We start from the raw sequence: 23,771 nt of genomic DNA, 5'->3' as shown, positions 1-23,771 counted from the left end.
GCCACCAAGCAGGAAGAACAACCATCAACGGGAAGAGTAGCTACCAAGCAGGAAGGGTAACCATCAACGAGAAGAGCAGCCACCAAGAAGGATGGGCAACCATCAGCGGGAAGAGCGGCCACTGTTATGATCTGGTGGTTAGGACAAATAGTGGACCTGGTAGTTAGAGCACCAGGAAAGACCTGATAGTACATTAACACAGGACAAGCTCTGGGAAGTGGAACCTCTGCTGACCGCAATCCCTAATCCTATCACACACACTAGAAATAGCCGTGGAGCGCTCCTATCATGACCTAGGCGCCTCGTCACAGCCTCAGAACTAGCTAGCCCTAGAAATAGGAAAAATAAGCCTATCTTGCCTCAGAGAAAATTCCCCAAAGGAAAAGGCAGCCCCCCACATATATTGACTGTGAGTAAGATGAAATCACAAACACAGAGATGAAATAGATTTAGCAAAGAGAGGCCCGACTTACTAAACAGACAGAAGATAGGAAAGGTCACTTTGCAGTCAGCACAAAACCCTACAAAAGCCACACAGAGAGTGCAGGGAAAAATACCTTTCGCACCGACTAACGGAGCGGAGGCGCCCCTCTGCGTCCCAGAGCTTCCAGTAAGCAAGGCAAAATTCACGTAAGCATGCCGGACAGAAAAAATAGCAAACAAGAAAAAAGCAAAGCGAAACTTAGCTTCTGCTGGAGGAAACAGGTAACCAGAAAGATCCAGGAGTGAACTAGACCAATGCTACAACATTGACAGCTGGCATGGGGCAAAGATCCAAGTGGAGTTAAATAGAGCAGCCCACTAACGAATTAGCCTCGTCACCTGTGGAAGGAAACTCAGAAACACCCACAGGCACCAGAGAAAATCCATGGACAGAACCAGCCGAAGTACCATTCATGACCACAGGAGGGAGCCTGAAAACAGAATTCACAACAGTACCCCCCCTTGAGGAGGGGTCACCGAACCCTCACCAGAGCCCCCCGCCCGACCAGGATGAGCCAAATGAAAGGCACAAACCAGATCGGCCGCATGAACATCAGAGGCAAAAACCCAGGAATTATCCTCCTGACCATAACCCTTCCACTTGACCAAGTACTGGAGTTTCCGTCTCGAAATACGAGAATCCAAAATCTTCTCCACCACATACTCCAACTCCCCCTCAACCAACACCGGAGCAGGAGGGTCAACGGATGGAACCACAGGCGCCACGTATCTCCTCAATAACGACCTATGGAACACATTATGGATGGCAAAAGAATCTGGGAGGGCCAAACGAAATGACACAGGATTGATAACCTCAGAAATTTTATACGGACCAATGAAACGAGGCTTAAACTTAGGAGAGGAAACTTTCATAGGAACATAACGAGACGACAACCAAACTAAATCCCCAACACGAAGTCGGGGACCCACACAGCGCCGGCGGTTAGCAAAACGTTGAGCCTTCTCCTGGGACAATGTCAAATTGTCCACCACATGAGTCCAAATCTGCTGCAACCTATTCACCACAGTATCTACACCAGGACAGTCCGAAGACTCAACCTGCCCTGAAGAGAAACGAGGATGGAAACCAGAATTGCAGAAAAACGGCGAAACCAAAGTAGCCGAGCTGGCCCGATTATTAAGGGCAAACTCAGCCAACGGCAAAAAGGACACCCAATCATCCTGATCAGCAGAAACAAAGCATCTCAGATATGTTTCCAACGTCTGATTAGTACGTTCGGTTTGGCCATTTGTCTGAGGATGGAAAGCTGAGGAAAAAGACAAATCAATGCCCATCCTAGCACAAAAGGATCGCCAAAACCTCGAAACAAACTGAGAACCTCTGTCCGAAACGATGTTCTCCGGGATGCCATGTAAATGAACCACATGCTGGAAAAACAATGGCACCAAATCAGAGGAGGAAGGCAATTTAGACAAGGGTACCAAATGGACCATCTTAGAAAAGCGATCACAAACCACCCAAATGACTGACATCCTTTGAGAGACGGGGAGATCCGAAATAAAATCCATAGAAATATGCGTCCAGGGCCTCTTCGGGACCGGCAAGGGCAAAAGCAACCCACTAGCACGAGAACAGCAGGGCTTAGACTGAGCACAAGTCCCACAAGACTGCACAAAAGAACGCACATCCCGTGACAAAGAAGGCCACCAAAAGGATCTAGCCACCAAATCTCTGGTACCAAAGATTCCAGGATGCCCAGCCAACACCGAACAATGAAGCTCAGAGATAACTCTGCTAGTCCATTTATCAGGGACAAACCGTTTCTCTGCTGGGCAACGGTCAGGTCTATCAGCCTGAAATTTTTGCAGCACCCGCCGCAAATCAGGGGAGATGGCAGACAAAATTATCCCCTCTTTGAGAATACCTGCCGGCTCAGAAACACCCGGAGAGTCAGGCACAAAACTCCTTGACAGGGCATCAGCCTTCACATTCTTGGAGCCCGGAAGGTACAAAACCACAAAATCAAAACGGGAGAAAAATAACGCCCATCGAGCCTGTCTCGGATTCAACCGTTTGGCAGACTCAAGATAAGTCAAATTTTTGTGATCTGTCAAGACTAGGGTTGAGCGAAACGGATCGTTCATTTTCAAAAGTCGCCAACTTTTGGCAAAGTCGGGTTTCATGAAACCCGACCCGATCCCTGTGTGGGGTCGGCCATGCGGTACGCGACTTTCGCGCCAAAGTCGCGTTTCGTATGACGCGCTTGGCGCCATTTTTTTCAGCCAATGAAGGGGCGTGGGCAGAGTGATGACATAGGTCTTAGGGGCGTGGACGCCTATCGCAATGTTGTCGCTTGTGCGCTGTAGCGATTTGCACTGTGTAACACCAGCTTTTCAGTTGAGAGAGAGAGAGAAAAAAAAAAAAAAAAATATTCCCATTGGCTTTGCATTGGGTTTCGTGTTTCGGTCGATCCTCGACTTTTCGCCATAATCGGCCGATTTCACTCGACTTGACTTTTGAGATAGTCGGGTTTCGCGAAACCCGGCTCGACCCTAAAAAAGTCAAGGTTGCTCAACCCTAGTCAAGACCACCACGCGATGCTTGGCTCCTTCAAGCCAATGACGCCACTCCTCGAATGCCCACTTCATGGCCAACAATTCTCGATTACCAACATCATAATTGCGCTCAGCAGGCGAAAACTTTCTAGAAAAGAAAGCACATGGCTTCATTCCCGAGCCATCAGAACTTCTTTGCGACAAAACTGCCCCTGCTCCAATCTCAGAGGCATCAACCTCAACCTGAAACGGGAGCGAAACATCTGGCTGGCACAACACAGGGGCAGAAGAAAAACGACGCTTCAACTCCTGAAAAGCATCCACGGCCGCAGAAGACCAATTGACCACATCAGCACCCTTCTTGGTCAAATCAGTCAACGGTTTAGCAACACTAGAAAAATTAGTGATGAAGCGACGATAAAAATTAGCAAAGCCCAGGAACTTTTGCAGGCTCTTCACAGATGTCGGCTGAGTCCAATCATGAATGGCCTGGACTTTAACAGGGTCCATCTCGACAGTAGAAGGGGAAAAAATGAACCCCAAAAATGAAACCTTCTGAACTCCAAAGAGACACTTTGACCCCTTCACAAACAAGGAATTAGCACGAAGGACCTGGAACACCATTCTGACCTGCTTCACATGAGACTCCCAATCATCCGAAAAGACCAAAATATCATCCAAATACACAATCAGGAATTTATCCAGGTACTCTCGGAAGATGTCATGCATAAAGGACTGAAATACTGATGGAGCATTGGAAAGCCCGAATGGCATCACCAGGTACTCAAAATGGCCCTCGGGCGTAGTAAATGCTGTTTTCCATTTATCGCCCCGTTTAATACGCACAAGATTATACGCCCCTCGAAGGTCTATCTTGGTAAACCAACTAGCCCCTTTAATACGAGCAAACAAGTCTGACAGCAACGGCAAAGGATACTGAAATTTGACAGTAATTTTATTAAGAAGGCGGTAATCAATACAAGGTCTCAAAGAACCATCCTTCTTGGCCACAAAAAAGAACCCTGCTCCCAACGGTGATGACTAGGGTTGAGCGAAACGGATCGTTCATTTTCAAAAGTCGCCGACTTTTGGCAAAGTCGGGTTTCATGAAACCCGACCCGATCCCTGTGTGGGGTCGGCCATGCAGTAAGCGACTTTCGCGCCAAAGTCGCGTTTCGTATGACGCGCTTGGCGCCATTTTTTTCAGCCAATGAAGGGGCGTGGGCAGAGTGATGACATAGGTCTTAGGGGCGTGGACGCCTATCGCCATGTTGTCGCTTGTGCGCTGTAGCGATTTGCACTGTGTAACACCAGCTTTTCAGTTGAGAGAGAGAGAGAGAGAAAAAAAAAAAAATTCCCATTGGCTTTGCATTGGGTTTCGTGTTTCGGTCGATCCTCGACTTTTCGCCATAATCGGCCGATTTCACTCGACTCGACTTTTGAGATAGTCGGGTTTCGCGAAACCTGGCTCGACCCTAAAAAAGTCAAGGTCGCTCAACCTTAGTGATGACGATGGGCGAATATGGCCTTTCTCCAAGGATTCCTTTATATAACTCCGCATAGCGGCGTGTTCTGGCACAGATAAATTGAACAATCGGCCCTTAGGAAACTTACTACCAGGAATCAAATTAATTGCACAATCGCAATCCCTATGAGGAGGTAGGGCACTGGCTTTGGGCTCATCAAATACATCCTGATAATCTGACAAAAACTCCGGAACTTCAGAAGGAGTAGAAGACGAAATTGACAAAAATGGAACATCACCATGTACCCCCTGGCAACCCCAGCTGGACACAGACATAGATTTCCAGTCCAATACTGGATTATGGACCTGTAGCCATGGTAACCCTAAAACGACCACATCATGCAGATTATGTAACACCAAAAAACGGATATCCTCCTGATGTGCAGGAGCCATGCACATAGTCAATTGGGTCCAGTACTGAGGCTTATTCTTGGCCAAAGGCGTAGCATCAATTCCTCTCAATGGAATAGGATGCTGCAAGGGCTCCAAGAAAAAACCACAGCGCCTAGCATACTCCAAGTCCATCAAATTCAGGGTGGCGCCTGAATCCACAAATGCCATAACAGAGTAGGAAGACAAAGAACAAATCAGAGTAACGGACAATAGAAATTTTGACTGTACCGTACCAATGGTGGCAGACCTAGCGAACCGCCTAGTGCGCTTAGGACAATCGGAGATAGCATGAGTGGAATCACCACAGTAAAAACACAGCCCATTCCGACGTCTGTGTTCCTGCCGTTCAGCTCTGGTCAAAGTCCTATCACACTGCATAGGCTCAGGCCCATGCTCAGATAGTACCGCCAAATGGTGCACAGTTTTACGCTCACGCAAGCGCCGATCGATCTGAATAGCCAAAGACATAGACTCATTCAGACCAGCAGGCATGGGAAATCCCACCATGACATCTTTAAGGGCTTCAGAGAGACCCTTTCTGAAGATTGCTGCCAGGGCACATTCATTCCACTGAGTGAGCACAGACCACTTTCTAAACTTCTGACAATATATCTCCGCTTTATCCTGACCCTGACACAGAGCCAGCAAGATTTTCTCTGCCTGATCCACTGAATTAGGTTAGTCATAAAGCAATCCGAGCGCCAGGAAAAACGCATCCACATCACGCAATGCCGGATCTCCTGGCGCAAGGGAAAATGCCCAGTCTTGAGGGTCACCACGTAACAAAGAAATAATGATCCTTACTTGTTGAACAGGATCACCTGAGGAGCGAGGTTTCAAAGCTAGAAACAATTTACAATTATTTTTGAAATTCAAGAACTTAGATCTATCACCAAAAAATAAATCAGGAATTGGAATCCTAGGCTCTGACATCGGATTCTGAACCACAAAATCTTGAATGTTTTGTACCCTTGTAGTGAGATTATCCATCCAAGAGGACAGACCTTGAATGTCCATGTCGACACCTGTGTTCTGAACCACCCAGAGGTAAAGGGGAAAAGTGAGACAGAACACGCTGCAAAGAAAAAAAAATGGTCTCAGAGCTTCACTTATCCCTCTATTGAGATGCATCAATACTTTTGGCCAGCTGTACTGTTATGATCTGGTGGTTAGGACAAATAGTGGACCTGGTAGTTAGAGCACCAGGAAAGACCTGATAGTACATTAACACAGGACAAGCTCTGGGAAGTGGAACCTCTGCTGACCGCAATCCCTAATCCTATCACGCACACTAGAAATTGCCGTGGAGCGCTCCTATCATGACCTAGGCGCCTCGTCACAGCCTCAGAACTAGCTAGCCCTAGAAATAGGAAAAATAAGCCTATCTTGCCTCAGAGAAAATTCCCCAAAGGAAAAGGCAGCCCCCCACATATATTGACTGTGAGTAAGATGAAATCACAAACACAGAGATGAAATAGATTTAGCAAAGAGAGGCCCGACTTACTAAACAGACAGAAGATAGGAAAGGTCACTTTGCAGTCAGCACAAAACCCTACAAAAGCCACACAGAGAGTGCAGGGAAAAATACCTTCCGCACCGACTAACGGAGCGGAGGCGCCCCTCTGCATCCCAGAGCTTCCAGCAAGCAAGGCAAAATTCACATAAGCATGCTGGACAGAAAAAATAGCAAACAAGAAAAAAGCAAAGCGAAACTTAGCTTCTGCTGGAGGAAACAGGTAACCAGAAAGATCCAGGAGTGAACTAGACCAATCCTACAACATTGACAGCTGGCATGGGGCAAAGATCCAAGTGGAGTTAAATAGAGCAGCCCACTAACGAATTAGCCTCGTCACCTGTGGAAGGAAACTCAGAAACACCCACAGGCACCAGAGAAAGTCCATGGACAGAACCAGCCGAAGTACCATTCATGACCACAGGAGGGAGCCCGAAAACAGAATTCACAACAGGCCACCAAGCAGAAAGGGCAACCATCAACCGGAAAAGCAGCCACCAAGCAGGAAGGGCAACCATCAAAGGGAAGAGCAGCCACCAAGCAGGAAGAGCAACCATCAATGGGAAGAGCGCCCACCAAGCAGAAAGGGCAACCATCAACCGGAAAAGCAGCCTTCAAGCAGGAAGGGCAACCATCAGCAGGAAGAGCAGCCACCAAGTAGGAAGAACAACCATCAACGGGAAGAGCAGGCACCAAGCAGGAAGAGCAACCATCAATGGGAAGAGCAGCCACCAAGAAGGAAGGGCAACCATCAACGGGAAGAGCGGCCACCAAGAAGGAAGGGCAACCATCAATGGGAAGAGCGGCCACCAAGAAGGAAGGGCAACCATCAGCGGGAAGAGTAGCCACCAAGCAGGAAGAACAACCATCAATGGGAAGAGCGCCCACCAAGCAGAAAGGGCAACCATCAACCGGAAAAGCAGCCTTCAAGCAGGAAGGGCAACCATCAGCAGGAAGAGCAGCCACCAAGTAGGAAGAACAACCATCAACGGGAAGAGCAGGCACCAAGCAGGAAGAGCAACCATCAATGGGAAGAGCAGCCACCAAGAAGGAAGGGCAACCATCAACGGGAAGAGCGGCCACCAAGAAGGAAGGGCAACCATCAATGGGAAGAGCGGCCACCAAGAAGGAAGGGCAACCATCAGCGGGAAGAGTAGCCACCAAGCAGGAAGAACAACCATCAACGGGAAGAGTAGCTACCAAGCAGGAAGGGTAACCATCAACGAGAAGAGCAGCCACCAAGAAGGATGGGCAACCATCAGCGGGAAGAGCGGCCACCAAGCAGAAAGGGCAACCATCAACCGGAAAAGCAGCCACCAAGCAGGAAGGGCAACCATCAACGGGTAGAGCAGCCACCAAGCAGGAAGAGCAACCATCAATGGGAAGAGCGCCCACCAAGCAGAAAGGGCAACCATCAACCGGAAAAGCAGCCACCAAGCAGGAAGGGCAACCATCAGCAGGAAGAGCAGCCACCAAGTAGGAAGAGCAACCATCAATGGGAAGAGCAGCCACCAAGAAGGAAGGGCAACCATCAACGGGAAGAGCGGCCACCAAGCAGGAAGAACAACCATCAACGGGAAGAGCGGCCACCAAGCAGAAAGGGCAACCATCAACGGGAAGAGCGGCCACCAAGAAGGAAGGGCAACCATCAGCGGGAAGAGTAGCCACCAAGCAGGAAGGGTAACCATCCAAGAGAAGAGCAGCCACCAAAAAGGAAGGGCAACCATCAGCGGGAAGAGCGGCCACCAAGCAGAAAGGGCAACCATCAACCGGAAAGCAGCCACCAAGCAGGAAGGGCAACCATCAACGGGAAGAGCAGCCACCAAGCAGGAAGAGCAACCATCAACGGGAAGAGCGCCCACCAAGAAGGAAGGGCAACCATCAACGGGAAGAGCGGCCACCAAGCAGGAAGAACAACCATCAACGGGAAGAGTGACCACCAAGCAGGAAGGGCAACTATCAACGGGAAGGGCAACCATCAACGGGTAGAGCGGTCACCAAGCAGAAAGGGCAACCATCAACCGGAAAGCAGCCACCAAGCAGGAAGGGCAACCATCAACGGGAAGAGCAGCCACCAAGCAGGAAGAGCAATCATCAACGGGAAGAGCGCCCACCAAGAAGGAAGGGCAACCATCAACGGGAAGAGCGGCCACCAAGCAGGAAGAACAACCATCAACGGGAAGAGCGACCACCAGGCAGGAAGGGCAACTATCAACGGGAAGGGCAACCATCAACGGGTAGAGCGGTCACCAAGCAGGAAAGGCAACCATCAACAGGAAGGGCAAACATCAACAGTGGGGGTGAGATCTCTACCACCAATCTTAAAGTAGCCCAATTGGTGATGGGCAGAAAATGGAAAAAAATGGAGAAAATTGGGCCCCAACACAGGATTTGAACTGCTTAAAGTAGTGGGTCCCTTTCCTTCCTTCATAGTTGGAAGCGATTTACCTCAACCCTAGCCTTTGATGCTGTAAATGACACCCAGAATTCTCTAGGACAAACAGAAATTAGAAATAATAAAACCCGCCTAGCATTGTGCACGCCTTTCTTCTTTCACCAAAACAGCTCTGAGGCATTGAGTCCTGGACTCTACAAATATCTCTGAGGCTGTGTGCACATGTTGCGGTTTTTTTCATGTTTTTTCGCTATAAAAAACGCATACATATGCATTCCATCATTTAGAATGCATTCCGCAATGTTTGTGCATATGTTGCGTTTTTTCCATGAAAAAAAACGCATCGCGGTATAAAACGCAGCATGTTCCATTATTTTGTGGATTTTTTGCGGATTTCCTGCTGTCTTGGGTGCCCATCTATGCATCTTCACTTTTCTAGTTGACCTTTTATGGACCACTTTAGTTAGGCACTAATTACTGCATCATGTGAGCGCCCCTCAAGCCCCGACCATAGACTGGGAGCACCCAACAACGCCCGGCCTATAGTGGGGACATCACAAGCAAACCATCATACTTTTTAACCAATATGTCCCACCTCTGAGGGATGCCATTGTCTATTTCCCCGACAGTCGTCTTCATTCTTATGTTGTTGCCGATCGGTGGCTTTTTCATTATTGGAAACTTTTCTCTCAATCTCCTAGATAGAATGCAAGCTCTGCAGACGAGGATTTCAGTTCTGTCGTGCTCACCCGCAGTTATATTCATTACTGCTGTTTCTTTGTGATGTGGGATCTTCAGCCTTTGATGACCAGGAGAGCAGCAATAACACAATTCGGGATAAAGTATTATTACGGTTTATTACCAGCGCGTTGTACCCGCCGTGTGTCTGGACAAAGCGCACAAATCTCTCACATACAGCCCCTGTGTGGAGCGGCTCGTGTCTGCCACTTTTCGATGACATCCTGTCACATAATTGGAGATTGGCTTTATGACCCGGCCATGTTAACCTGTCACTTAAAGGGAAGGCGAGACATATTTGTTCCTATCATGTATGACAGGAAAGAACAAGACTTTGATGTTGCAGCCGCTCATATCTTCCTGGAGATCTGAGGCCGACACAATAAACGCAAAAGGATTGATGAGGATACAATGATGTCCATAACCGTCCACGTATTCGCATGGCTGGAACAGTCATTGTGTCTCATCAGTAGACGAACATTTTCAGCAGAAATGTCCAGATAATGATTTCCTACAGGAAACCGATCACAGATCATTAACCCTAAGATTTACCGAAATACAAAATATCCCAGATATGACGTGTGATCCAGAAAAGCCAGGAGGAAGTTACGGGTAACAACAATCCCCACCAGTATATCCAAAAGCTAGATAGTAATACTGCCCCAATGTACAACAATATAACTATTATAATACTGCCCCTTTGTACAAGAATATAACTACTATAATACTGCCCCTATATACAAGAATATAACTACTATAATACTGCTCATATGTACAAGAATATAACTACTATAATACTGCTCCCTATATACAAGAATATAACTACTATAATACTGCTCATATGTACAAGAATATAACTACTATAATACTGCTCCTATGCACAAGAATATAACTACTATAATACTGCCCCTATGTACAAGAATATAACTACTATAATACTGCCCCTATGCACAAGAATATAACTACTATAATACTGCCCCTATGCACAAGAATATAACTACTATAATACTGCTCCTATGTACAAGAATATAACTACTATAATACTGCTCCTATGTACAATATAACTACTATAATACTGCCCCTATGTACAAGAATATAACTACTATAATACTGCTCCTATGTGCAATATAACTACTATAATACTGCCCCTATGCAAAAGAATATAACTACTATAATACTGCTCCCTATATACAAGAATATAACTACTATAATACTGCTCCTATGCACAAGAATATAACTACTATAATACTGCCCCTATGTACAACAATACATCTGGATCTGTTTATACCAAGGAAGGTGACGGGCACAAGGGGGCATTCTTTGCGTCTGGAGGAGAGAAGGTTTTTCCACCAACATAGAAGAGGATTCTTTACTGTTAGGGCAGTGAGAATCTGGAATTGCTTGCCTGAGGAGGTGGTGATGGCGAACTCAGTCGAGGGGTTCAAGAGAGGCCTGGATGTCTTCCTGGAGCAGAACAATATTGTATCATACAATTAGGTTCTGTAGAAGGACGTAGATCTGGGGATTTATTATGATGGAATATAGGCTGAACTGGATGGACAAATGTCTTTTTTCGGCCTTACTAACTATGTTACTATGTTACTATGTTACTATGTAATATAACTACTATAATACTGCCCCTATGCACAAGAATATAACTACTATAATACTGCCCCTATGTACAAGAATATAACTACTATAATACTGCTCCTATGTACAAGAATATAACTACTATAACACTGCCCCTATGTACAAGAATATAACTACTATAATACTGCTCCTATGTACAAGAATATATAATACTGCTCCTATGTACAAGAATATAACTACTATAATACTGCCCCTATCTACAAGAATATAACTACTATAATACTGCCCCCTATGTACAAGAATATAACTACTATAATACTGCCCCTATGTACAAGAATATACTATAATACTGCCCCTATGTTCAAGAATATAACTACTATAATACTGCTCCTATGTACAAGAATATAACTGCTATAATACTGCCCCATGTACAAATATATTCTATAATACTGCCCCCTATGTACAAGAATATACTATAATACTGCCACTATGTACAATAATATAACTACTATAATACTACTCCCATGTACAAGAATATAACTACTATTATACTGTTTCTTTGTACAAGAATATGATTACTATAATACTACCCCTTATCAGGGCCAGACTGGCCATCGGGCAGTTCTGGCAATGCCATAAGGGCCGATGGCAGTAGTGGGCCGCTCGAGTGTGCCGCTGTCGGCACACTCCCCCCGCTGTCGGCACACTCCCGGCCCCGCATTCAACTATACCGGCGTTATAGACGCCGGTACAGTTGAATGCAATGATGGGGAGAGAGCGTCTGCTGTCGCTCCCTCTCCCAACATTCCCCGCTCTGTCTGCCGCTTTTACTGCGGGTGCGTGATGACGTCATATCATCGCACACCTGCTGTGTGACCGGGCGGGCAGACTGCAGCTGCTGAGACCGGAGCCAGGAGCAGCGCGGGGCAAGAGGAAAGGTGAGTAGAGTCAGTGTTTTGTTTTTTTATTATTATTACATGGCATGGCTGCATTACATTCTATGGGGCTGGGCAGCACTGCATTATATTGTATCGTGGCTGTGCTGCATTACATTCTATGGGGACTGGCTACAATACATTCTATGGGGACTGGCTGCATTACATTCTATGGGGACTGGCTGCATTACATTCTATGGGGACTGGCTGCATTACAGTCTATGGGGACTGGCTGCATTACATTCTATGGGGACTGGCTGCATTACATTCTATGGGGGCTGGCTGCATTACATTCTATGGGGACTGGCTGCATTACATTCTATGGGGACTGGCTGCATTACATTCTATGGGGACTGGCTGCATTACATTCTATGGGGACTGGCTGCATTACATTCTATGGGGGCTGGCTGCATTACATTCTATGGGGACTGGCTGCATTACATTCTATGGGGACTGGCTGCATTACATTCTATGGGGGCTGGCTGCATTACATTCTATGGGGACTGGCTGCATTACATTCTATGGGGACTGGCTGCATTACATTCTATGGGGACTGGCTGCATTACATTCTATGGGGGCTGTGCTGCATTACATTCTATGGGGACTGGCTGCATTACATTCTATGGGGGCTGAGCTATAATGCTGGATACAGCTGTGATTATATGTTATATAGTCGTGTTACACTCCCCTCACTTTTATTATTATTATTATTATTATTATACATTTTTATAGCGCCATTTATTCCATGGCGCTTTACATGTGAATACGGGGCAAATATAGACAAATACATTAAACATGAGCAGATAACAAGGCACACGAGTACATAAGGAGGGAGGACCCTGCCCGCAAGGGCTCACAGTCTGCAGGGGGTGGGTGAGGATACACTAGGAGAGGGAAGAGCTGGCTGTGCAGCTGTTCAGTTTACTTCTTGTAACCTACAAGTGTACAAAGATATTATACAGTCACCATGTGACAAGTGGGCCTGTGTGACTTCAAATGCCAGGGCTGAATTTTAGTCCCAGTCCGGCCCTGCCCCTTATAATATAATAAACTCCTTCACGTTATAGATTTTTTTGTTAATGGCGTGCCCCTGCAGTACATTGATACAGTCCTGGATCATGTGGAGTAATTCCCATTTCTTCTGCGTCTCTCGGGGATAAACAGTCTTGAAAGGAAAGGACTTTGCAGCAAGTAACTGGGACAGGTAGTTTATATAGAAGAGATGGTGATAAATCAGCGAGATCTAAATATTTCAGGGGCCGCACTGTGGTGACAGAACGCAGAGGAATGAGAGAAATGGTCTCCAACCCTCCAGTAATTACCTCTCGTCTGTATCTCTGCTCCTTGCGCCTTCTGGGACTCCAAGAATAAATGGAAATCATTTCTTGTAGAGAGCGGTCTTCTGTTTTTCCTCTGTCCCTCTGCCGCTCACCGGGCTATCTAATTCTTTTTTAATAAGCCGCATAGGATTAAAGAGCAGATGGTTTTCATTTTTTGACACAGGCAAAAAAATCATTGAAAAGGAGAAAAAAAATGCAGAATTCAAAAAAATACTAAAAGATCAAAAATAAATAAAACCTATTTTAATCCACCCTCCTGTGCAGTCAGATGCCTGATCATTGTATAATAAGTTCTGCCACTTTCCAATATACTGTATATTCACATTTCCCATTATTTTCAAGATCTCTGCTTGCTGGCAGCGAGTGGGAACATTCTTGCTAACATCCAATACATGCAAACCCAGAACTAAACTTGTGACAGCTGAGGGGTTGTTACCATTGCACCCAGGCTATACAGAGCCCTATGAGCTAATGACACCAGCACAAATCTCTCCCCAGCTCACAGTTTGTTACAATGTATCAGTGCAGACTACAGAGTAAATTGGGTTTGCTTGTACCTGGAGACACATAGGTCTGTACAGGAGCTGTGGACACAAATCAGTAGATTGTTTGTAGACGGAGTAATATAAATATTGAATAACTCATCAGGGTAAGAAGAGGCGCAGAATGCAGGGATTACACCACACAGGGTTTGCCGTATATCCTGTAGTCACAGAGACGCAGGGGAGCTGTGGACACAAACTGTGGATTTATCTTTTCTTAAAGACACATTGCTGCAATGATCCTATTCCTAATATGTCAATCACACTCATCACATTCGTGTCTCCCCTGCATTCTGCGCCTTCTCTATTATTGTTACTAGATGGTGGCCCGATTCTAAAGCATCGGGTATTCTACAATATGTATGTACGTCGCGCTGTGAGTAGGGGAAAAAATTCTGTGCCAATATCGCTGATTGTTCGCGGTTGGCCGGGCACGACTAATCACCAAAGCAGTGTTTAAATCCCGCGGCAATATCACTGATAGTATATAGCACAGCCACATAGTATATAGTACAGCCACATAGTATATAGCACAGCCCACGCAATATATAGCACAGCCCACGCAATATATAGCACAGCCCACGCAATATATAGCACAGCCCACGCAATATATAGCACAGCCCACACAGTATATAACACAGGCCACGTAGTATATAACACAGCCCATGCAGTATATAGCACAGCCCAAGTAGTATATAACAGCCCACGTAGTATATAACACAGCCCACGTAGTATATAACACAGCCCACGTAGTATATAGCAGTGTGGGCACCATATCCCTGTTAAAAAAAAAATAATTAAAATAAAAAATAGTTATATACTCACGAAGCTGTCCCGATGAGCGCGATGCGGCCGCCAGCTTCCGTTTCCAGAGATGCATTGCGAAATTACCGAGATGACTTAGCGGTCTCGAGACCGCTAAGTCATCTGGGTAATTTCGCAATGCATCTCTGGGAACGGAAGCTGGCGGCCGCATCGCGCGCATCGGTGGACGTCAGAAGGTGAGAGTACCACATTTTTTTTTAATTATTTTTAACATTATATATTTTTACTATTGATGCTGCATATGCAGCAACAATAGTAAAAAGTTGGTCCGGGATAGGGCGACACACTGGCACTGACTGGAGGGGAGTAGGGAGAGGCCAATTCGCGGCCGGACTAAGTCTGTCGACCAATCAGCGACGCGGGATTTCCGTTACAGACAAACAGACAGACAAAACAGACAGAAGTACCCCTTAGATGATTATATAGATAGATCAGCCTGTAACCATAAAGACACATAGCTCCGCATGGGAGCTGCAGACAAAACTGTAGAGATTAGATACAGTGGGGAATTACACACATATAATACTGTATATACATATATACTACCTATAAAATTATATATACAGTACAGACGAAAAGTTTGGACACACCTTCTCATTTAAAGATTTTTCTGTATTTTCATGACTATGAAAATTGTATATTCACACTGAAGGCATCAAAACTATGAATTAACACATGTGGAATTATATACTTAACAAAAAAGTGTGAAACAACTGAAATTGTGTCTTATATTCTAGGTTCTTCAAAGTAGCCACCTTTTGCTTTGATGACTGCTTTGCACACTCTTGGCATTCTCTTGATGAGCTCCAAGAGGTAGTCACTTGGAATGGTTTTCACTTCACAGGTGTGCCCTGTCAGGTTTAATAAGTGGGATTTCTTGCCCTATAAATGGGATTGGGACCATCAGTTGTGTTGTGCAGAAGTCTGGTGGATACACAGCTGATAGTCCTACTGAATAGACTGTTAGAATTTGTATTATGGCAAGAAAAAAGCAGCTAAGTAAAGAAAAACGAGTGGCCATCATTACTTTAACCCCTTTACCCCCAAGGGTGGTTTGCACGTTAATGACCGGGCCAATTTTTAGAATTCTGACCACTGTCCCTTTATGAGGTTATAACTCTGGAACGCTTCAACGGATCCCAGTGATTCTGAGATTGTTTTCTTGTAACATATTGTACTTCATGATAGTGGTAAAATTTCTTCGATATAACTTGCGTTTATTTGTGAAAAAAACGGAAATTTGGCGAAAATTTTGAAAATTTCGCAATTTTCCAACTTTGAATTTTTATTCTGTTAAACCAGAGAGTTAAGTGACACAATATAGTTAATAAATAACATTACCCACATGTCTACTTTACATCAGCACAATTTTGGAAACAACATTTTTTTTTTTCTAGGAAGTTACAAGGGTTAAAATTTGACCAGCAATTTCTCATTTTTACAACAAAATTTACAAAACCATTTTTTTTAGGGACCACCTCACATTTGAAGTCATTTTGAGGGGTCTATATGGCAGAAAATACCCAAAAGTGACACCATTCTAAAAACTGCACCCCTCAAGCTGCTCAAAACCACATTCAAGAAGTTTATTAACCCTTCAGGTGTTTCACAGCAGCAGAAGCAACATGGAAGGAAAAAATTAACATTTTACTTTTTAGTCACAAAAATGTTCTTTCAGCAATAATTTTTTTAATTTCCCAAGGGTAAAAAGAGAAAATGGACCTCAAGAGTTGTTGTCCAATTTGTCCTGAATACGCTGATACCCCACATGTGAGGGGGAACCACTTTTTGGGCGCATGGCAGGGCTTAGAAGGAAAGGAGTGCCGTTTGACATTTTCAAGCTAAAATTGGCTGGAATTGAGATCGGACGCCATGTCGCGTTTGGAGAGCCCCTGATGTGCCTAAACAGTGGAAACCCCCCACAAGTGACCCCATTTTGGAAACTAGACCCCCTAAGGAACTTATCTAGTTGTGTCGTGAGCACTTTTATCCCCAAGTGCTTCACGAAAGTTTATAACGCCCGGGCGTGAAAATAAAAAATCCTATTTTTTCCACAAACATGATGGTTTAGTCCCCAATTTTTTATTTTCTCAAAGGTAAAAGGAGAAATTGGACCCCAAAAGTTGTTGTCCAATTTGTCCTGAGTACGCTGATACCCCATATGTGGGGGGGAACCACTGTTTGGGCGCATGGCAGGGCTCAGAAGGAAAGGAGCACCGTTTGACATTTTCAAGCTAAAATTGTCTGGAATTGAGATCGCACGCCATGTCGCGTTTGGACAGCCCCTGATGTGCCTAAACAGTGGAAACCCCCCACAAGTGACCCCATTTTGGAAACTAGACCCCCTAAGGAACTTATCTAGGTGTGTGGTGAGCACTTTTATCCCCCAAGTGCTTCACGAAAGTTTATAACGCCCGGGCGTGAAAATAAAAAATCCTATTTTTTCCACAAACATGATGGTTTAGTCCCCAATTTTTTATTTTCTCAAAGGTAAAAGGAGAAATTGGACCCCAAAAGTTGTTGTCCAATTTGTCCTGAGTACGCTGATACCCCATATGTGGGGGGGAACCACTGTTTGGGCGCATGGCAGGGCTCAGAAGGAAAGGAGCACCGTTTGACATTTTCAAGCTAAAATTGTCTGGAATTGAGATCGCACGCCATGTCGCGTTTGGACAGCCCCTGATGTGCCTAAACAGTGGAAACCCCCCACAAGTGACCCCATTTTGGAAACTAGACCCCCTAAGGAACTTATCTAGGTGTGTGGTGAGCACTTTTATCCCCCAAGTGCTTCACGAAAGTTTATAACGCCCGGGCGTGAAAATAAAAAATCCTATTTTTTCCACAAACATGATGGTTTAGTCCCCAATTTTTTATTTTCTCAAAGGTAAAAGGAGAAATTGGACCCCAAAAGTTGTTGTCCAATTTGTCCTGAGTACACTGGTACCCCATATGTGGGAGAAAACTACTGTTTGGGCACACTTCGGGGCTCGGAAGGGAAGTAGTGACGTTTTGGAATGCAGACTTTGATGGAATTGTCTGCAGGCATCATGTGCCATTTGGTGAGCCCCTGATGTGCCTAAACAGTAGAATCTCCCCACAAGTGACCCCATTTTGGAAACTTGACCCCCTAAGGAACTTATCTAGGTGTGTCGTGAGAATTTTGAACCTCCAAGTGCTTCACTAAAGTCTATGATGCCCGGTGTGAAAATAAAAAATTCTATTTTTTCCCCCACAAAAATGATCTTTCAGCCCCCAATTTTTTATTTTCCCAAGGGTAACAGGAGAAATTGGACCCCAAAAGATGTTGTTGAATTTGTCCTGAGTACGCTGGTACCCCATATGTGGGAGAAAACTACTGTTTGGGCACACTTCGGGGCTCGGAAGGGAAGTAGTGACGTCTTGGAATGCAGACTTTGATGGAATTGTCTGCAGGCATCATGTGCCATTTGGTGAGCCCCTGATGTGCCTAAACAGTAGAAACTCCCCACAAGTGACCCCATTTTGGAAACTTGACCCCCTAAGGAACTTATCTAGGTGTGTCGTGAGAATTTTGAACCTCCAAGTGCTTCACTAAAGTCTATGATGCCCGGTGTGAAAATAAAAAATTCTATTTTTTCCCCCACAAAAATGATCTTTCAGCCCCCAATTTTTTATTTTCCCAAGGGTAACAGGAGAAATTGGACCCCAAAAGTTGTTGTCCAATTTGTTCTGAGTACGCTAGTACCCCATATGTGGGAAAAAACTGTTTGGGCACTTCGGGACTCAGAAGGGAAGCAGTGACGATTTGGAATGCAGACTTTGACGGACTAGTTCTGAGGGCGTCATGTTCTGTTTGCAGAGCCCCTGATGTGCCTAAACAGTAAAAAAAAAACACAAGTGACATCATTTTGGAACCTAGACCCCCAAGGAACTTACTTAGATGTGCCCCCTCTTTGGAACTAATCTACTGGTTCCTGTTAAGTAAATTAGTAGTGAATGGAGGTGTGGTACAATTTGAAGCAGTCCTTCATACACAGGCCAGGTTTGTCGGGGCAGGTGTCACATTGATAGATGGTGTCCTTGCGTACTCCTCTTTTGTAGCACACTCGGCACCTTTTTTGCGGCTTACTTTTTCTATCAGTTGGCGGGACCACCCCCGGAAAATGCTGACCTGGTATGATACGAGCACCCTCAGTTCCGGAAGTACTGGGGCCCGCTCCTTCCCTCGTGCCAAATATCAGGGCCTTAACCACTACCTCCTGGAACTGAAGGTACGACGTATCAGTGTGTCGTGCACATCGTGACAGCAGGAAAGCGTTGAGCATTGCCATTTGTACGATGTACACGGACAGCTTTTTGTACCACACCTTGCCCTTCCTCAAAGCACTGTACGGTTGGAGGAGTTGATCGGAGAGATCAACGCCCCCCATGTTTTTGTTGTACCCCAGTACACAGTCCGGTTTGCAGACCTGTGTTGAGGTACCCCGTACACTGCTGAGGGCACTGCCATCACCGTGTGTGGTGGTCAAGAGAAGGACATCCCTCTTGTCCTTGTACTTGACCACCAGCAGGTGGTCGCTACATTGGGCTTTGCTCTCACCTTTTCTGAGCATCTGCCCAAGTAGCGTCTTCGGGAGGCCTCTCTGAATTTTGCGGACAGTACCGCAGGCTGCGGTACCTCGCGCAGAGAGGGATTTGTAGAGTGGGATGCTGGTATAAAAGTTATCAGTATAGAGGTGATAACCTTTATCCAGCAGTGGGTGCACCAAATCCCACACAATTTTCCCACTCACTCCCAGGATGGAAGGACACTCAGGCGGTTCAATCCTGCTGTCCTTCCCTTCGTACACTCTAAAGCTGTAGGTGTACCCTGAGGTACTCTCACACAGCTTGTAGAGTTTGATTCCGTACCTGGCCCTTTTGCTGGGCAGGTATTGACGGAATCTGAGCCGCCCCTTAAAATGAACCAAGGACTCATCCACACAGATGTCCCTTTTGGGCACGTACACTTCAGCAAACTTTTTGCTGAAGTGTTCGATGACCGGCCGAACTTTGTACAGACGGTCAAAATTGGGGTCATCTCGTGCGGGACACCGTGCATTATCGTTGTAATGCAAAAACTTATGGATGGCCTCAAAACGCGTCCGAACCATGACCATTCGGAACACTGGAGTGTTATATAAAATATCTACACTCCAATATTGCCGAATTTCTGGCTTCTTCACGATCCCCATATGGAGGACCAGGCCCCAAAACTGCATCATTTCAACTGCGTCCACAGGAGACCAGTTAGAAAACGATGAACGGGGGTTTTGCTCCAAAAATTGCCGAGCATACAAATTAGTTTGCTCCACCATGAGGTTAACGAAAGCCTCAGAGAAAAGGACTTTGAAAAAGTCTATTTCTGTGAGGCCGGTGGTGTCAAACTTGATTCCTGATTCTGCCACAAAATCAGGAATCAGTGGCTCGTAATTTTCGGGGAGCGAGGTCCATATGGGGTCCGAAGAGGGTCGCGCTAGTTCATTTTCAGGAGTGGGCGCTGCCTGATCTTCTCTCCTGGGGCGTCTGCGTGGCAGTTCCGCAGGACCCAAGGAGGAAGATGAGGAGGAGGAAGAGGATGAAGAATCTGAAGAGTAAAGGAATGTGGGATCCTCTCCCTCGCTATCAGTGTGGGAGGCAAGGAAAGCATATGCCTCCTCCAATGAATAGCGCTGCTGGGACGAACGGGACATTTTTTGTGTGATTATGGTGCTTGGGTGTAATATTTATTGATAACTGTGTACGTGTGGGGGGGGGGGGGATAGTGTTTGGTGCAAACTATTCTGAAAGGAAAAAGCTAAAGGGAAAAAAAATACCTGTAAAAGGAAAAGTCTAAAACAGCAGGCCCTAGCTCTGATAAGTGAACTGCGTCACTTATCAAAGTTCGGCAGCTGCTGGGTGTGTGAACGGGGATGTGTAAAAAAAAAAGAAATGAAAGGCACGGGTTCAGACGCAGCGGCGGGGTGCGTGGACGGGGATGTGGGAAAAAAAAAAAGAAATGAAAGGCACGGGTTCAGACGCAGCGGCGGGGTGCGTGGACGGGGATGTGGGGAAAAAAAAAAGAAATGAAAGGCACGGGTTCAGACGCAGCGGCGGGGTGCGTGGATAGGGATGTGGGAAAAAAAAAAAAGAAATGAAAGACACGGGTTCAGACGCAGCGGCGGGGTGCGTGGACGGGGATGTGGAAAAAAAAAAAAAGAAATGAAAGGCACGGGTTCAGACGCAGCGGCGGGGTGCGTGGACGGTCATGTGGGAAAAAAAAAAAGAAATGAAAGGCACGGGTTCAAACGCAGCGGCGGAGTGCGTGGATGGGGATGTGGGAAAAAAAAAAAGAAATGAAAGGCACGGGTTCAGACGCAGCGGCGGGGTGCGTGGACGGGGATGTGGGAAAAAAAAAAAAGAAATGAAAGGCACGGGTTCAGACGCAGCGGCGGGGTGCGTGGACGGGGATGTGGGAAAAAAAAAAAAGAAATGAAAGGCACGGGTTCAGACGCAGCGGCGGAGTGCGTGGACGGGGATGTGGGAAAAAAAAAAAGAAATGAAAGGCACGGGTTCAGACGCAGCGGCGGGGTGCGTGGACGGGGATGTGGGAAAAAAAAAGAAATGAAAGGCACGGGTTCAGACGCAGCGGCGGGGTGCGTGGATGGGGATGTGGGAAAAAAAAAAAAGAAATGAAAGGCACGGGTTCAGACGCAGCGGCGGGGTGCGTGGACGGGGATGTGGGAAAGAAAAGCGAGCACGAGTGTTGATCGGTGAACTGCGTCACCAATCAACGCTCGGCGGCTGCTATATTTGGGCACGGACGGACGCGGCGCAAAGTGGGGGTGGAGGGGGAAGGGGGGGGAGGGGTAAGGGGGGGGTGAAGTAAGATCGGGCCGGGATCGGGGATGAACACTTACGGTTGTAGTCTCTCTTCTTTCTTCTGTCTTCTTTCTTTAGCAAGAATTGTGGTGTCACAGGCTACTGTGGCACCACAAGTCTCAGCACAGGAGGGGATCTGTCAGCGTGACCGCTCTTCAGGAATCCTCACCAAGTGTGAGGATTCCTGAAGAGCAGTCAGACAGGTCAGGGACAGGTGAGACAGGTCACAGAGCGGTCACACCGCTGCTGTGACCTGTCATTGGTGGGATCGAATGATCACATCGATCCCACCAATCAGAGGTGGCCCTGGTGACGCCGGTGTCGCTAGGCACCAGCCTATGATCGGAGCTCACAGCTCCGATCATAGGCAGGTCACCGGCAGGTCACCATCAGGGCACAGCGCGGGCACACCGCTGCTGTGCCCTGATTGGCAGAGCTGCAGGAGGTGGTGGGGGAGGTGGCAGGCAGATGAGGCTGGATTTCCAAGCAGGGCACAGCGCGGTAACACCGCCGCTGTGCCCTGCGATCGGCGCGATCGACGGCGATCGATGTGATCGTCGATCGCGCCGATCCGGCGGGACTGTTCCTGATTGGCGCGATCGACGATCACATCGATCGCGCCAATCACAGCTGCAGGATACGGAGCCTTCCTCAGCTGCCCTGCGGCTCCGGATCAGGCACTTTCAGGCAGGGCACAGCGCGGTAACACCGCCGCTATGCCCTGCGATTGGCGCGATCGATGTGATCGTCGATCGCGCCAATCCGGGGGTTTTGGCCGGTGCCTGGGTTGCCAGGCACCGGCTCCAGGATCGAGTACATCGGTACTCGATCCTAGCCTGGAACCTCACTGTTTCAGCCAAGCTGATTGGCTGAAACAATGAGAAAGGCTGTGATTGGCTGTTCAGAATTGAACAGCCAATCACAGCGATCGGGAGGCGGGGGAGGGGACGCCATACCCCAGGATGCCGAGGCCATCTTCCCTGAGGTAAGATGGCGTCGGAATTTTAATGTGATCACCGCGACTTAAGTCGCAGTGTCGCATTAAAGGGCATGACGTACTATCCCGTCCCTGGTCATGGGGGCCCACCCCACCTGGACGGGATAGTACGTCTGATGTCAGAAAGGGGTTAACCCCTTCATGACCCAGCCTATTTTGACCTTAAAGACCTTGCCGTTTTTTGCAATTCTGACCAGTGTCCCTTTATGAGGTAATAACTCAGGAACGCTTCAACGGATCCTAGCGGTTCTGAGATTGTTTTCTCGTGACATATTGGGCTTCATGTTAGTGGTAAATTTAGGTCAATAAATTCTGCGTTTATTTGTGATAAAAACGGAAATTTGGCGAAAATTTTGAAAATTTCGCAATTTTTACATTTTGAATTTTTATTCTGTTAAACCAGAGAGATATGTGACACAAAATAGTTAATAAATAACATTTCCCACATGTTTACTTTACATCAGCACAATTTTGGAAACAAAATTTTTTTTTGTTAGGAAGTTATAAGGGTTAAAATTTGACCAGCGATTTGTCATTTTTACAACGAAATTTACAAAACCATTTTTTTTAGGGACCACCTCACATTTGAAGTCAGTTTGAGGGGTCTATATGGCTGAAAATACCCAAAAGTGACACCATTCTAAAAACTGCACCCCTCAAGGTACTCAAAACCACATTCAAGAAGTTTATTAACCCTTCAGGTGCTTCACAGCAGCAGAAGCAACATGGAAGGAAAAAATGAACATTTAACTTTTTAGTCACAAAAATTATCTTTTAGCAACAATTTTTTTATTTTCCCAATGGTAAAAGGAGAAACTGAACCACGAAAGTTGTTGTCCAATTTGTCCTGAGTACGCTGATACCTCATATGTGGGGGTAAACCACTGTTTGGGCGCACGGCAGGGCTTGGAAGGGAAGGAGCGCCATTTGACTTTTTGAATCAAAAATTGGCTCCATTCTTTAGCGGACACCATGTCACGTTTGGAGAGCACCCGTGTGCCTAAAAATTGGAGCTCCCCCACAAGTGACCCCATTTTGGAAACTAGACGCCCCAAGGAACTTATCTAGATGCATAGTGAGCACTTTGAACCCCCAGGTG

This window comes from Ranitomeya imitator, chromosome 8, assembly GCF_032444005.1.
Source record: "Ranitomeya imitator isolate aRanImi1 chromosome 8, aRanImi1.pri, whole genome shotgun sequence".
NCBI classification, from domain to species: Eukaryota; Metazoa; Chordata; class Amphibia; order Anura; family Dendrobatidae; genus Ranitomeya; species Ranitomeya imitator.
Note: the sequence above shows the minus strand (reverse complement) of the source record.